This window comes from Mus musculus, chromosome 1 (assembly GCF_000001635.26).
Source record: "Mus musculus strain C57BL/6J chromosome 1, GRCm38.p6 C57BL/6J".
NCBI classification, from domain to species: domain Eukaryota; kingdom Metazoa; phylum Chordata; class Mammalia; order Rodentia; family Muridae; genus Mus; species Mus musculus.
Genome location: NC_000067.6, coordinates 189459107 through 189474844, shown reverse-complemented (window position 1 = coordinate 189474844; position 15738 = coordinate 189459107).

Below are 15738 nucleotides of genomic sequence, written 5' to 3'. Positions count from 1 at the left end.
CAGAGCATCATGGCAGTGAACCAATACAGTTCACTTCATGGTGGACCCAAAGGAAAGGAAAAATGGTTAGAAAAAGCCAAAGAGAGTAATCGCACCCCTAAGGACCTACACACAGTGACTTCTTTTCTTAAGCAAAAATTTCTTTTTGGCAGTTCCTACGACCTCCCCAGATAGTATCAGCATTGGGTAATAGCAATCGAAACGTGAGCCTATGGAGCCCGCTCATCCTCCAACCATGATATCACCTATTTTGTTGCAGTCATGGAAAGCTGACTGACTGGCTTTCCCTGACAGCTATCCATCACTCTGGTTGCTTGGCCCAGCCAGTCTCATTAACCCAGGTGGAGATACAGCTCTCTCTTTTCCAATCTCATTGTATTCTTAACATTTGTTGTAACAATTTCAACATTTGTTGCTGTGATTGTCATAGTAAGGAGCCACTTCAAAATTGCTTCTAAATATAGTCAGGTGCTGCTAATCGATTTTCCCCCCCTCTCATTCTATTGAATTTTTCACAGCAAGAGCAGCAGCTGGAGCCAGTTTATTAACCAATTAGGGCTAGTTGGCTTGGGAGATATTTGACTAAGAACAAGAAGAGGAACCTAGCCTGGGGTGAAAGAAGATAAGAGGTTTTCCTGGCATGGAGGGGTCTGACTTACCCAGGTGATCATAGATTGCTTTCTCTGCAAAGTTTGTGGCTCAGAAATAGAATCAAAATCAAAATCTTCTTGAAAGATGCTTCTGAGTATAAAAATATATTGTTTGAAATTTGATTTTCAATGGGAAATATTGGTATATTACAATAGTGTCATTTCATATTTCAGACTCCCTGTGTTTTAAGTAGCAGTCACTCTGAGTCATTTAAGCCAAGAAAAGAAACTGTTGGCTTATTTTGCTATCCTTTTAAGGTAGATTCTGAGATTCTGGCCACAGACATGGCAGAGATTCAAGTAAGGTTTGGTCTATTGCTGTCTTTTAAGCTTGTTTTATCAGCTGTCTACTCAGAGGCACTAAGTCTTCTGAAATGTTACCTGTGCATACATTGTTGGTATCCTTGTAAAAACCTGGTTTCTATGTAAGCTCCTTTTACATGTGTCATGTTGGTAACCTCACTCCCTGCTGCAGAGTGTCATCCTTTAGACTGAACAGACCCCATCTTCCTAAGTCCAACTGTGCCTGCTTGCAGAAGATCCTCACAACTGGCCTTGTTGACTGTGGGCGTTCCCTCATAGGGCAGTGTGAGAGGGTCATTGGGTCCTTGTCTGTGGATCCAGTCAGTTCTTCCATTAAGTTTCATACAAGTCTGTCCCTACTGTACATGGGAGGGTTAGAATCTAAAGACTGGGGAAGATGAGGGGAAGAGAGGCTCCATCTACACAGCCATGGGACCCATCATCTACACTGGGCCTAGGCCTTCCAGTGTGCCTGCTTTGCAGTCACTCATTCTGTTTTATGCAACCTCTCACTAGGCTCTGTAAGGTGATTGGCTCCCCAGTACAACCTTTGGTAGAGTCTTTCTTGGAAGAGGAAATGGTTCTGATTAGGCACTTCCCCTAAGATCAAATTCCCCTCACAGACATATCTCTTATCCAGCTGCATCCTGGCGTAACTTGGCACCATAGAGATGCTGCACCAGAGAACCAGCCTCCACCCAAGGCTGAACGTTGGCTAGTCAGTGAGGACTACCCTTGTGTATAGGGGCTGCATCCACACTTCGGAGACTGTGTAAGTGGGAATCGCCTGCACAGTGGCTCACCTCAAGACTGAACAAGGATCAGTCTGGGTGGCCTTCGCTAACCACTAGAAGAGTTGAACGGTGGGAGGTACAAGCCTGGTAACCCCATGCAGTCTGCCTTCCCCTGTGGAGATGAGAACTCCTGCAGAAGCGAGGCCCCCTTTAAGCTGCTGGTGGTTCTGGTTCTCTAACTGCCTGGCCTGCTCTATTCCTTCCATTTCCCCTAGACAGCAGGAATTTGTTTTCTCTGTTTTGGAGATTGAGACTCAAGATTATTGTCAGTGTGGTTGGCTCCTCTAGAGTATTCTTTCCCGAGTCTATACATGGCTGCCCTCTTAATGTGTGACCACGTGGTCTTTCTTTAGGGTGAGGGTGGGGGTAAACTGAATCTCCACATTTGACTTTTCTTTTTTTAAGAAAGCTACTAATTCTGTGGCTCCCTCCTTCTGTCCTCTCTTAACATTAAGACCTCCTGAAAACTGTCCCCAGATAATCCTACATTGAAGACAAGGGCTTTAATGTACAGATTTGGGGTGGGAGACTAAAATCAGCCCGTAGCATATAAGATGTTCTTTTTCTAGGTGGCCTATAAACTGTGATCACCTTGATCTAATGAGGAAACTCTGGGATGAAGCACAGGTACCATTTGCTGATGATCTAGAAAAATGAGCAGTACAGTTTGGGTTGGCTGTGTAAGGCTACCTGGCTGTTAGTACTGACAGCTCTGGAAGAAGCCAACAACACTATTAAGGGTCCTCTCTAAAACCAGCACTGATCATAATAGCAAAAGCTCTCTCAGTTTGAAATTTTTTGAGTTTTTATATGTTCTAGACATTAACCCTCTGTCAAATATAAAGCTGGTGTCTTAGCTACTGCTCTACCACTGTGAAGAGATACCACAGTCGAGACAGCTTATGAAAGAAACGATTTAAGTGGAGGTTTGTGTGCTGTTTCAGAGGGTTAGCCCTTGGTCATAACTGCAGGGCATCTGGAGGCAGGGAGGCAGTCATAGTGCTGAGCAGTAGCTGAGAAATCACATCGTCTTCTGAGGAACAAAGCAGAGATCAAACTAAACTGGGCTTTGAAAACTCACATCCCACCCCCAGTTACATACTTCCTCCAACGTGGCCACACCTCTTAACCCTCCTTAAACAGTCCACCAACTGGGAACCTGGAATGGAAACTTCTAGTTTCTTTGGGAAGTTAGTTATGTCAAATGATGCTTTGCTGGGGCACACAGGTGAAAGGATGTCTTGCTGAAGCAGACACGTGAAATGATGTTGTCCTGAAGCAGACACAGGTGAAAGGGTGTTTTGATATAGCAAACATTTATACTCCTGATGAAGGAGTATAAATATGACCCCACAGAGCACTGAGCTTTGGTTTGTTTTGCTCTGCCTTGATATTTTTCCACTAATGACACACGTGTATTGGTTTGCCTTACATAGTGTTGTTGAGCTCAACTTGTGGTAATGCTGCCATTGAGAGAAACTCGAGGAAGAACTGCTCGTGAGGCACCTGTGGCACCTTGCCACTTCTGCGGCCTTGCCTCAGGCCAGTTGGTGTTCATGCCTTGTGTCTGCTTGCCGAAAGGACTGGTCTGTAGCTGCCGGTTCGTGTGTGGTGTCTGCCTGCCTAGAGGACTGGTTGGCAGCTGCTGAGTTGTATTTGGTGTTTGCTACAGGACTGAAAGAAGATCGAGCTCACCCTCAAAGAACTGTTGCTGAACAGGTGCACTTCCCCCACATCCTAACAACTTTTCTCTTCCACTACCTCTGCTGGGTGGTGGAGGAGAGGAGAGGTTTGATTCTTATTAGGTTAAACCCTTATTTTTGCTCCACCTTGCTATTCTTTGCTAAAAATTGCAAAAAGATCTATGCCTTCAGGAACCAAATAGTGAACTAGAAAAGCTGCTGAGTGGGGGCTTCTGATCTCCCTCTGTAGATCCCCTCTGTAGATCCCCCTCTGTAGACTGCCTCTTCACCTGTGTGATGGTGGCCTTTGCTATACAGAAGCTTTGTGGTTACATGAAGTCCTGTTGGTCTTAATGCTTGTGCTATCAGAGTGATATTCAGAACATCCCGTGTCCACGGGTTTAAGTATATTCCCTACATTCTCTTCTTCCAGATTGAGAGTATCAGGCTTTCACTGAGGTCCTTAGTCTACTCAGAGCTGAGTTTCATGTAGGATGAGAGATGTGAATCAAGTCTCTCTTCCTCTACACCAGTGGTTCTTGATCTGTGAGTCACAACCATTGGGAAACACAATGGCCTTAGGAACCGAGACACCACTCAGCAGCAAAATGACGGTCATGAAGTAGCAAAGAAAATAACGTTATGGTTGGGGTTCCTAAGACCAGCAGGAGTATGTGTTTTCCAATGGTTGTGATGCGAAAATTGAGACTACTTGCTCTACAGGAAGCTATCCAGTTGGATCAGCAATATTTATCTAAGACGGTGTCTTCTCTACAGTGGGCATTGTTGGCTTCTTTGTCAAAAACCAGGTGGGTTTAAATGTAGGCCGCTGATTCTAGTCTGTCACCCAATGCATCTGTGTTTATGCCAGTACAATGAAGTTTTCATTGCTATAGCTTTGTAGAATAACTTGAAACCTGGGATTGGTGATACTTCAGCAGTGGTTTTATTATCTGGGATTGTTTCGACTATCCTGATCTTTGTGTTTCAGTATGAAGCTGAAGATTATTTTTTCAATTTCTGTGCAGAGTTGCATTGCAATTTTGATAGGGCTTTCTTTGAACCTGTGTGTCGCTTTTTGTAAAATGGCCATTTTCACAATATTAACCCTAACCACCCATGAGTATGGGAGGTCTTTTCATTTTCTTTTTGCAGTGTCTTAAAGTTTTCATTGTAGATATCTTTCACTCTCTTGGATAAATTTATTCAAATATATATGTTTGAGGCTATCGCAAACAGGATTGCTTTCCTATTTCCTCTTTTGATGTAGGAAGGCTGCTGATTTTTGCATGTTAATTTTGTGTCCTACTACTTTGCTGAGTGTGTTTGTCGGTTGTAGGAGTTTTCTGATAGAGCATTTAGGGTCTTTCGTGCATAGAATCATATCACCTGCAAGTAAGGGTATTTGGATTTCTTCCTTTCCTACTTGTGCCCTCTTGATCTCCTTCCCTTGTCTCACTGAATGGGTTGAAAGGGAGTATATCTCAGAGGTAGAACGTGTGCCTAGCCTGTGTGAGGACCCAAGTGCAATCTCCACCAGCAATAATAAATAAAATTAAGTAAGTTGGGCAATAGTATGTAATGTAATTATATGTACTAATGACTCAGTTTATTTATAATTAGTAGACATGTAGTATTAAAGGAGCAAAATAAAACACTCTGAGGAGCCTTATCGTGTGTTATTAAACACCTAGTCACCAGCACCAAGGGCAGGGCCTTGCTTTTGCTGTATGGCACTTGATAGTAATTAACTCTGTTTTCTGTACCATGGTGCTGAGGCCTTTGATAAGGTCTCTGCCTCCTCTTGAGCTGAGCAGAGCACAGGCCACTTGGGCTCCTGGTTCAGGACTCACTAGTTTGGGGGAGGAGTAGCAGTCACTTGACTGTGGCTGTCCCTCTCTACTTGATCACACTCTGCAAGACTGCTGGGAAATACAGAGACATTGGCCTAATGCTCCAGGGATGGGAACATAGAGCTTTAAATATCATTTATGGAAAGTTTCCCTCTTCAAAAAGTAAAATCCCCGATCTTATAATTTTGATGTTGGTAATCACAGTGACAGCAAAATGGTAGAAATTATTTCCGCTTAGTGTGGTTTGGACTGTGCATGTAATCTGTCAGTAAGCAGCAGACACGTTCCTGACAGAGACAGGGAAACTGAAAAAAATCAGTTACATCCATTTGTCATCAATTTTAGAAAATGTTATTTTTAGTCTCAACAAAATAACTAAGTTTATTTATTTGTTTTTTGGTTTTTGTTTTAATTAGATATTTTCTTTATTTACATTTCAAATGCTATCCTGAAAGTTCCCTATACCCTCCCCCCACCCTGCTCCACTACCCACACACTTCCACTTCTTGGCCCTGGTGTTCCTCTGTACTGGGACATATAAAGTTTGCAAGACCTAGGGGGTCTCTCTTCCCAACGATGGCCAACTAGGCCATCTTCTGCTATATATGTAGCTAGAGACATGAGCTCTGGGGGTACTGGTTAGTTCATATTGTTGTTCTACCTATAAAGTTGCAGACCCCTTCAGCTCCTTGGGTACTTTCTCTAGCTCCTCCATTGGGGGCCTGTGTTCCATCCTATAGATGACTGTAAGCATCCACTTCTGTATTTGCCAGGCACTGGCATATCCTCATATGAGACAGCTATATTAGGGTCCCTTCAGCAAAATCTTGCTGGCATATGCAATAGTGTCTGGGTTTGGTGGCTGATTATGGAATGGATCCCCGGGTGGGGTAGTCTCTGGATAGTCCATCCTTTCGTCTTAGCTCCAAACTTTGTCTCTGTAACTCCTTTCATAGGTATTTTGTTCCCTATTCTAAGGAGGAATGAAGTATCCACATGTTGGTCTTCCTTCTTCTTGATTTTCTTGTGTTTTACAAATTGTATCTTGGGTATTCTAAGTTTCTGGGCTAACATCCACTTATCAGTGAGTGCATATCTAATGACTTCTTTTGTGATTGGGTTACCTCACTAAGGATGATATCCTCCAGATACATACATCCATTTGCCCAAGAATTTCATAAATTCATTGTTTTTAATAGCTGAGTCCATTGTGTAAATGTACCACATTTTCTGTATCCATTCCTCTGTTGAGGGACATCTGGGTTCTTTCCAGCTTCTGGCTATTATAAATAAGGCTGCTATGAACATAGTGGAGCATGTGCCCTTATTACCAGTTGGAACATCTTCTGGGTATATGCCCAGGAGAGTTATTGCTGGATTTTCCGGCAGTACTATGTCCAATTTTCTGTGGAATGGCCAGACTGACTTCCAGAGTGGTTGTACAAGCTTGCAATCCCACCAGCAATGGAGGAGTGTTCCTCTTTCTCTACATCTTCGCCAGCATCTGCTGTCACCTGAATTTTTGATCTTAGACATTCTGACTGGTGTGAGGTGGAATCTCAAGGTTGTTTTGATTTTCATTCCCTGATGATTAAGAATGTTGAACATTTTTTCAGGTGCTTCTCAGCCATTTGGTATTCCTCAGTAGAGAGCTCTGTACCCCATTTTTAATGGGGTTATTTGAATTTCTGGGGTCCAGCTTCTTGAGCTCTTTGTATATATTGGATATTAGTCCCCTATCAGATTTAGGATTGGTAAAAATCCTTTTGCAATCTGTTGGTGGCATTTTTGTCTTATTGACAGTGTCTTCTGCCTTACAGAAGCTTTGCAATTTTATGAGGTCCCATTTGTCAATTACTGATCTTACAGCACAAGCCATTGCTGTTCTGTTTAGTAATTTTTCCCCTGTGTTCATATCTTCAAGGCTTTTCCCTACTTTCTCCTCTATAAATTTCAGTCTCTGGTTTTATGTGGAGGTCTTTGATCCACTTAGACTTGAGCTTTGTACAAGGAGATAAGAATGGATCAGTTCGCATTTTTCTACATGATAACCGCCAGTTGTGCCAGCACCATTTGTTGAAAATTCTGTCTTTTTTCCACTGGATGGCTTTAACTCCCTTGTCAAAGATCAAGTGACCATAGGTGCGTGGACTCATTTCTGGGTCTTCAATTCTATTCCATTGATCTACCTGTTTGTCACTGTACCAGTACCATGCAGTTTTTACCACAATTGCTCTGTAGTATAGCTTAAGGTCAGGCATGGTGATTCCACCAGAGGTTCTTCTATTGTTGAGAATAGTTTTTGCTATCCTAGATTTTTTATTATTCCAGATGAATTTGCAAATTGCCCTATCTAACTCAGTGAAGAATTGAGTTGGAATTTTGATGGGGACTGCATTGAGTCTGTAGATTGCTTTTGGCAAGATAGCCATTTTTACTATATTAATCCTGTCAATCCATGAGCATGGGAGATCTTTCCATCTTCTGAGATCTTCTTCAATTTCTTTCTTCAGAGACTTGAAGTTCTTATCATACAGATCTTTCACTTCCTTAGTTAGAATCACACTAACTTATTTTATATTATTTGTGACTATTGTGAAGTGTGTTGTTTCCCTAATTTCTTTCTCAGCCTGTTTATCCTTTGTGTAGAGAAAGGCCATTGATTTGTTTGAGTTAATTTTATATCCAGCTACTTCACTGAAGCTGTTTATCAGGTTTAGGAGTTCTCTGGTGGAATTTTTACGGTCACTTATATATACTATCATATCATCTGCAAATAGTGATATTTTGACTTCTTCCTTTCCAATTTGTATCCCCTTGATCTCCTTTTGCTGTCGAATTGCTCTGGCTAGGACTTCAAGTACTATATTGAATAGGTAGAGAGAAAGAAGGCAGTCTTGTTTTAGTGGGACTGCTTCAAGTTTCTCTCCATTTAGTTTGATGTTGGCTACTGGTTTGCTGTATATTGCTTTTATTATGTTTAGGTATGGGCCTTGAATTTCTGATCTTTCCAAGACTTTTATCATGAAGGGGTGTTGGATTTTGTCAAATGCTTTCTCAGCATCTAACGAGATGATCATGTGTTTTTTGTCTTTGAGTTTGTTTATATAGTGGATTACGTTGATGGATTTCTGTATATTAAACCATCCCTGCATCCCTGGGATGAAGCCTACTTGATCATGATGGATGTGTTCTTGGATTCAGTTTGCAAGGGTTTTATTGAGTATTTTTGCATCGATATTCATAAGGGAAATTGGTCTGAAGTTCTCTTTCTTTGTTGGATCTTTGTGTGGTTTAGGTATCAGAGTAATTGTGGCTTCATAGAATGAATTGGGTAAGTACCTTCTGTTTCTATTTTGTGGAATAGTTTGAGGAGAGTTGGAATTAGGTCTTCTTTGAAAGTATGATAGAACTCTGCACTAAACCCATCTGGTCCTGGGCTTTTTTTGGTTGGGAGACTATTGATGACTGCTTCTATTTCTTTAGAAGTTAATCTGATCCTGATTTAACTTTGGTACCTGGTATCTGTCTAGGAAGTTGTCCATTTCATCCAGGTTTTCCAGTTTTGTTGAGTATAGCCTTTTGTAGTAGGATCTGATGATGTTTTGGATTTCCTCAGGTTCTGTTGTTATGTCTCCTTTTTCAATTTTTATTTTGTTAATTAGGATACTGTCCCTATGCCCTCTAGTTAGTCTGGCTAAGGGTTTATCTATCTTGTTGATTTCTCTCAAAGAACCAGCTCCTGGTTTGGTTGATTCTTTGAATAGTTCTTTTTGTTTCCACTTGGTTGATTTCAGCTCTGAGTTTGATTATTTCCTGCCGTCTACTCCTCTTGGGTGAATTTGCTTCCTTTAGTTCTAGAGCTTCTAGGTGTGCTGTCAGGCTGCTAGTGCATGCTCTCTCTAGTTTCTTTTTGGAGGCACTCAGGGATATGAGTTTTCCTCTTAGGACTGCCTTCATTGTGTCCCACAAGTTTGGGTATGTTGTGGCTTCATTTTCATTAAACTCTAAAAAGTCTTTAATTTCTTTATTTCTTTCTTGACTAAGTTATCAGTGAGTAGAGTGTTGTTCAGCTTCCACATGTATGTGGGCTTTCTATTATTTATGTTGTTATTGAAGATCAGCCTTAGTCTGTGGTGATCTGATAGGAGGCATGGGATTATTTCAATCTTCTTGTGTCTTTTGAGGCCTGTTTTGTGACCGATTATATGGTCAGTTTTGGAGAAGGTACCATGAGGTGCTGAGAAGAAGGCATATCCTTTTGTTTTAGGATAAAATGTTCTATGGATATCTGTTAAATCCACTTGTTTCATAACTTCTGCTAGTTTCACTGTGTATCTGTTTAGTTTCTGTTGCCATGATCTGTCCATTGCTGAGAGTGGGGTGTTGAAGTCTCCCAGTATTATTGTGTGAGGTGCAACGTGTGCTTTGAGCTTTGAGCTTTACTAAAGTTTCTTTAATGAATGTGGTTGCCCTTGTATTTGGAGCATAGATATTCAGGATTGAGAGTTCATCTTGGTAGATTTTACCTTTGATGAGTATGAAGTGCCCCCCTTTTCTTTTTTGATAACTTTGGGTTAGAAGTCAATTTTATTCGATATTAGAATGGCTACTCCAGCATGTTTCTTCAGACCATTTGCTTGAAAAATTGTTTTCCAGCCTTTCACTCTGAGGTAGTGTCTGTCCTTTTCCCTGAGGTGGGTTTCCTGTAATCAGCAAAATGTTGGGTCCTGTTTGTATATCCAGTCTATTTGTCTATGTCTTTTTATGGGGGAATTGAGTCCATTGATGTTAAGAGAAATTAAAGAAAAGTAATTGTTGCTTCCTGTTACTTTAGTTGTTAAAGTTGGGATTCTGTTTCTTGCAGCTGTCTTGTTTTAGGTTTGTTGAAGGATTACTTTCTTGCTTTTCTAGGGTGTAGTTTCTGTCCTTGTGTTGGTGTTTTCCCTTTATTATCCTTTGAAGGGCTGGATTCGTGGAAAGATATTGTGTGAATTTGGTTTTATCATGGAATATTTTGGTTCCTCCATCTATGGTAATTGAGAGTTTTGTTGGGTATAGTAGCCTGGGCTGGCATTTGTGTTCTCTTAGGGTCTGCATAACATCTGTCCAGGATCTTATGGCTTTCATAGTCTCTGGTGAGAAGTCTGATGTAATTCTAATAGGCCTGCTTTTATATGTTACTTGACCTTTTTTCCTTACTGCTTTTAATATTCTATCTTTATTTAGTGCATTTGTTGTTCTGATTATTATGTGTCGGGAGGAATTTCTTTTCTGGTCCAGTCTATTTGGAGTTCTGTAGGCTTCTTATATGTTCATGGGCATCTCTTTCTTTAGGTTTGGAAAGTTTTCTTCTATAATATTGTTGAAGATATTTGCTGGCCCTTTAAGTTGAAAATTTTCATTCTCATCTACTCCTAGTATCCGTTGGTTTGGTTTTCTCATTGTGTCCTGGATTTCCTGGATGTTTTGAGTTAGGCTCTTCTTGCATTTTACATTTTTTTTTTTTTATTGTTGTGCCCATGTATGTTCTCTATGGAATCTTCTGTACCTGAGATTCTCTCTTCCATCTCTTGTATTCTGTTTTTGATGCTTGCATCTATGGTTCCTGATTTCTTTCCTAGGGTTTCTATCTACAGAGTTGTCTCACTTTGGTGGTTTTTTTTTTTTTTTGTTTCTACTTCCCTTTTTAGGTGTTGGATGGTTTTGTTCAATTCCATCACCTGTTTGGTTGTGTTTTCCTGTAATTCTTTAAGGAATTCTACCTCTCTCCTGTATTTCTTTAAGTGAGTTATTAATGCCCTTCTTAAAGTCCTCTACCACATCATGAGATATGATTTTAAATCCGAGTCTTGCTTTTCGGGTGTGTTGGGGTGTCCAGGACTGGCTGAGGTGGAAGTGCTGGGTTCTGATGATGGTGAGTGGTCTTGGTTTCTGTTAGTGATTCTTACGTTTGCCTTTTGCCATCTGGTAATCTCTGGTGTTAGTTGTTATAGTTGTCTCTGGTTGGAGCTGGTTCCTCCTATGATTCTGTTAGCCTCTGTCAGCAGTGCTGGGAGTCCAGCTCTCTCCTGAGTTTCAGTGGTCAGAGTACTCTCAGCAGGCAAGCCCTCCTCTTGCAGGGAAGGTGCACAGAGGTCTGGCATTCACACCTGCCTCCTGGCTGAAGATGGAGGCTCGAAACAGGGCCTGTCCCAGAAGATGTGTTGCCTCTGCAGTCTTCAGGCTCATCAGCACAGGCTGCTCTCCGAGGGACCTGGGACACAAGATGACTCTCTCACCTGCTCTGGTGGTCAGAGCCCTCCCAGGTGGCCACCTCTCCTCTGGCAGGGAAGGTGCCTGGATGTCTGGAGCCTGAAACGGGGTCTGTCCCAGAAGCTGTGTTGCTTCTGCAGTCCAGACTCTCACCTGGGCAGACTGGTCTCTGAGGGACCTGGGACACAGGTGGCTTCCTCACCTGCTCTGGCAGTCCACTAAGTTTATTTATAACAAAAGTTATTGATATGATTTCTAATCCTACAAATCACCTCATTTTCTTTATGGGCCATGCTGTCCTATTATTACTGTATGAATAATTAAAATTTAGCTAAGCATTTGCTAAGCATGCATTAATGTAATTATTCTGAAGAGATTCCCAAGGAAGAGCTGAAAAGAAAAGTGAAGAAAGTCCCACAGGTGAAGCAGGTAGATGCTGAGGTCTGAGCAGGGGGACCCCACTAAGGAACACTCGGGGGCTAGGGCTTGATTATTCACTAGTGGGAGAGAAGATAGTGGGGCAAGAATATTCTGCAGGAATAAGACCCACTATCTTTGTATGGATTAGTTATTGATGATTTACACTCCAGGTTTTAATCAGAAGGCTTTTTTTTCCAGATGTAAACTTGTAAAAGTTAGTGGCACAACATAATGCATGAGTTCATTTAACCACTGTTTGTGGAGTGCATATTTTGCAGGAGAGACTTGAGCATTGGTAGTGCACCCATGGCGGGGGTGTGGGGGTGAGGAGGGGTACAGGGAGTGAGCATGCAGCATTGGCATGGGATAACCTATGTTCTTGCAGAAACTGTAGCATCCAGGTGAGAGGGCTGAAAGCTTCCAGTTGGACGACCAGTTTAAAATGACCAGCCCCTACCTGCTTAAATCTAGAAGGATTTAATCTGTCCAGACTGACTGACATTTGGGGTGTTGAAGAATAGCACTTTCTTTTGCCCTATCAGGGACTCGGTATACCTGGCTTCTAAAGTTCAGAAAGTGATAAAGAGGCTCACATGTACTACATCACTTGAGTGAGGAGACATGTTCTGTAACATTTGGGGTGGCTGTGTAATGTGGATTTTGACAAGAGCCTGTGGGCATGCTTGTGAGGAATTTTCTAGAGCAGGTTAATTGAGGTAGGAAGACCTTTCCTAACTTTGGGCAGCACCATTGCATCAGTAACATACAGCTATATTGGAAGCAGGGAATGAGCCTTCACCGTGAGTGGAACATCCCCCACCTCTAGGTCTGTGAGTAACAAAGTCTGGTTCTTCATAAGCCCCTCCCTTGTGGGTATTGCTCTAGTGCTGTGCCCAAAGGCAGATGGGCACACATCCTTAGTTTGCCTGTGATGTTGCCCTTGGCAGGATGGCAATGCTTTTTTTTTTTTCTTTGTTTCATTCGTCCTCACTCCTGGCCTAAGGAGGTATACTCTGGCAAGTTGTTCATCCTGTGTTTCTCCAACCACAATGCTTGGGTGGGGACGGTGTCTATCTGAGACTTTCTACAGAGTTATGATGTCTACTGATGGACTTTCTCAATCCTTACTTGCAGGCTAAGTTTAATTTGTGTTCTGACAGCAACATGTCCTGTGTTGGAAGAGTGAGTCTGCTCTGTCCTGGGCCTTTCCCCAATACAAGGCTTCTTCCCTGGCTCAGGTGTCTAAACGCGTGTTTGTAATGGAAGCCTGGTCTTAGCTTTGCTTTGTCTGGGATTCTTTCTTCATCTTCTCTCTGAGCCAGTTCATAAGGAAGGTCCTCTCACTCCCCAACCCCAAGTGCCCCACCCCCACTGCTCACTGTGTACTGACTGAGGCTCTGTTCTCCATTCGGATGAGACCCTGGCTTTGACCTGTTCGTGATACTTGACCCATTTGCCCACCTTTCAGCCAATTCTTTGTTAAGAGGAATTTGGGGAGAATCCTCAACTCACTGGAGTCCTTCATTTATTTATTCTTTTTACTTATCTGTTGAGATAGGGTAGTGTCTTTATGTAGCCCAGGCTAGTTTGGACTGCATCGTGTAGACCAGGTTGACCAAGAATTTGTGATCCTCCTGTCTCAGCCTCCTGTGACAGGGATTACAGGAGTGTGCCTTCTGCCTGCGTTAATATTCCATTTATAATGGTACCATTGCTGGTGTAGGAGCTGCTTAGCCCATCCAGGCTACAACTATAAAGTACCTTAGACTAAGTCATTCATAGAAAATGTAAATTTATTTCTTACATTTCTAGAGACTGTGACATCCGAGCTACAGATGCTGGGTCACCTAGTTCTGGCTGAAGGGCACTTCTCACAGATAGCTATCCTCTCATTGGAGCCTCACACAGAGATGGGCTGGGTTGCAGGTGGTGGGTGGGGCCTGAGTTGTATAAGAAAGTAGTCTGAACACACTGCAAGAAACAAGCCAATAGGCAGCATCCTTCCATGCCTTTTCTCCAGTCCCTGCTTCCAGGTTCCTGCCCTGGATTCCTTCCACGATGGACTTCTGAACTGTAAGGTGAAATAAACTCTTTCTCCCCAGGTTGCTTTTGGCCATAGTGTTTCGTCATAGCAACAGAAACCCCAGCACACAGTGTGGATCCCAGTCCTAAGGGTCTTACTCTCAGAGCTTAATCCTTTCCCAAAGATTCCCACCTCCCAGTAGCATTGCTTTGAGGGTAAACTTTTCAACATGGGAGATTTTAGTTTGCATAAATGTACAGATCTGAGTGGTGGGTTGGTAGAAATACAAGCTATGCAGAATACTAGCCCTCAGTGTGAATGTTCATACCACAAAGCCAGGAGTTGTCTTAAAAAACAACTTTGCAAGTCAATAGGAGAGAACGTGGCTAGCAAAAATGCCAAGGATTGATTGGGAGAAGCAGAAATACCTTTAATACTAAGACTTTCAGGGCAGGAACCCAGAGAACAGAGAAGCTGGGCTTCCGCACAGATGCAGGCTCTGCCTCACCGACCCACGGGGCATCTTGGTGGTTCCCAGAAGAATGATTCAGTCTTTTAGGGGAAACCCATGGATCTTGGAGCTGCCCCTTGTTCTGATGCTGCTTAGAATTCTGGGAGGAGACCCCCCCCACCCCCCGCGCCCGCGCCCCCGCCCCCGCCCCCTTTGCTGTCTGTCCAGCAGATTGGCTCCATGGGAACTGGTCCTGCTCCTCTGGGGGCTCTTCAGCCTTTTGTAATTCTGGTAATTATAGATGGAAGGAGGATGCTGCAGCCTTCAACTTTTTGTTCTCTGCTTCCTTAAATAGCCTTGGGAGCAAAATCTCTCTTGAAGAAGAGAAGAGAATGTTAATTACAGTTTAAAAATGCAAACCCAATTTACTCTTTGTTTCCCGCAATATGGCTTTAATGCTTTGGGTCTCAATGGCAGCCCACCATGGCCACCACTTAAGAATTTCCCTGCTTGTAACTTCAACCCTAATGTATCAATCCAGTTGTCGTATTTGATCTGTTAGTTCATTCAGCTTGAAACAAACATTAGGAAACTGTGTTAATCATCAGGAGTAAATAATTAAAAAATATTACTGTTTTTTTGTGGTGGTAGGTGTTGAGCCGGGACCTTGTGCCTGCTAGGCAAACACTACCACTGAACACTCTTTCTCCAGTTTCTCTGATTGTCCACAGATGAATTGGTATGTAACATTAAAGGACACGGAGGCCGTAACAAAGTATCCATTGGATGACTCGGAGACAGAGGGAAGGAAGGTTGAACCTAGCAGCTGCAATGACTTTGGGTTGAATTTTAGAAGTCCCGTAAGCATAGAGTAGTGCGGCCAGGCTAGCCCTAGTTTTCAGTAATGAAGTCTTTTGTTCTCTTGTAGATTTGGTCTCAGCAAAACAAGTCATTCCATTGTATCTACTGATCATCAGCTTGAGGCTTTAATTAATCAGATTCTTCTAATTTATTCGCATCTCAAGCCCTCACCAGGGACCATCACAGTAGGGCAGAAGGGCAGTTTTCTCTGCTCAGAACTGATAACCACACTAAAAATATCTGAGAAAACAAAGCTGGGCCCTGCTATGGGCTGCGGCTCCATCCACCAAGGAAGAGGAAACCTTGGTGTTTTGTGGAAGCAGGAGGAAAAACCTCTCAGGACACCTGCATTGTAAGACCCTGCGATTCGGCCATTTTTCAAACTTGATATACAGTGTGTTGTTGCAGGACCTCGACCTCTGAGAGCTGTCTGGAGATGGAGTGAG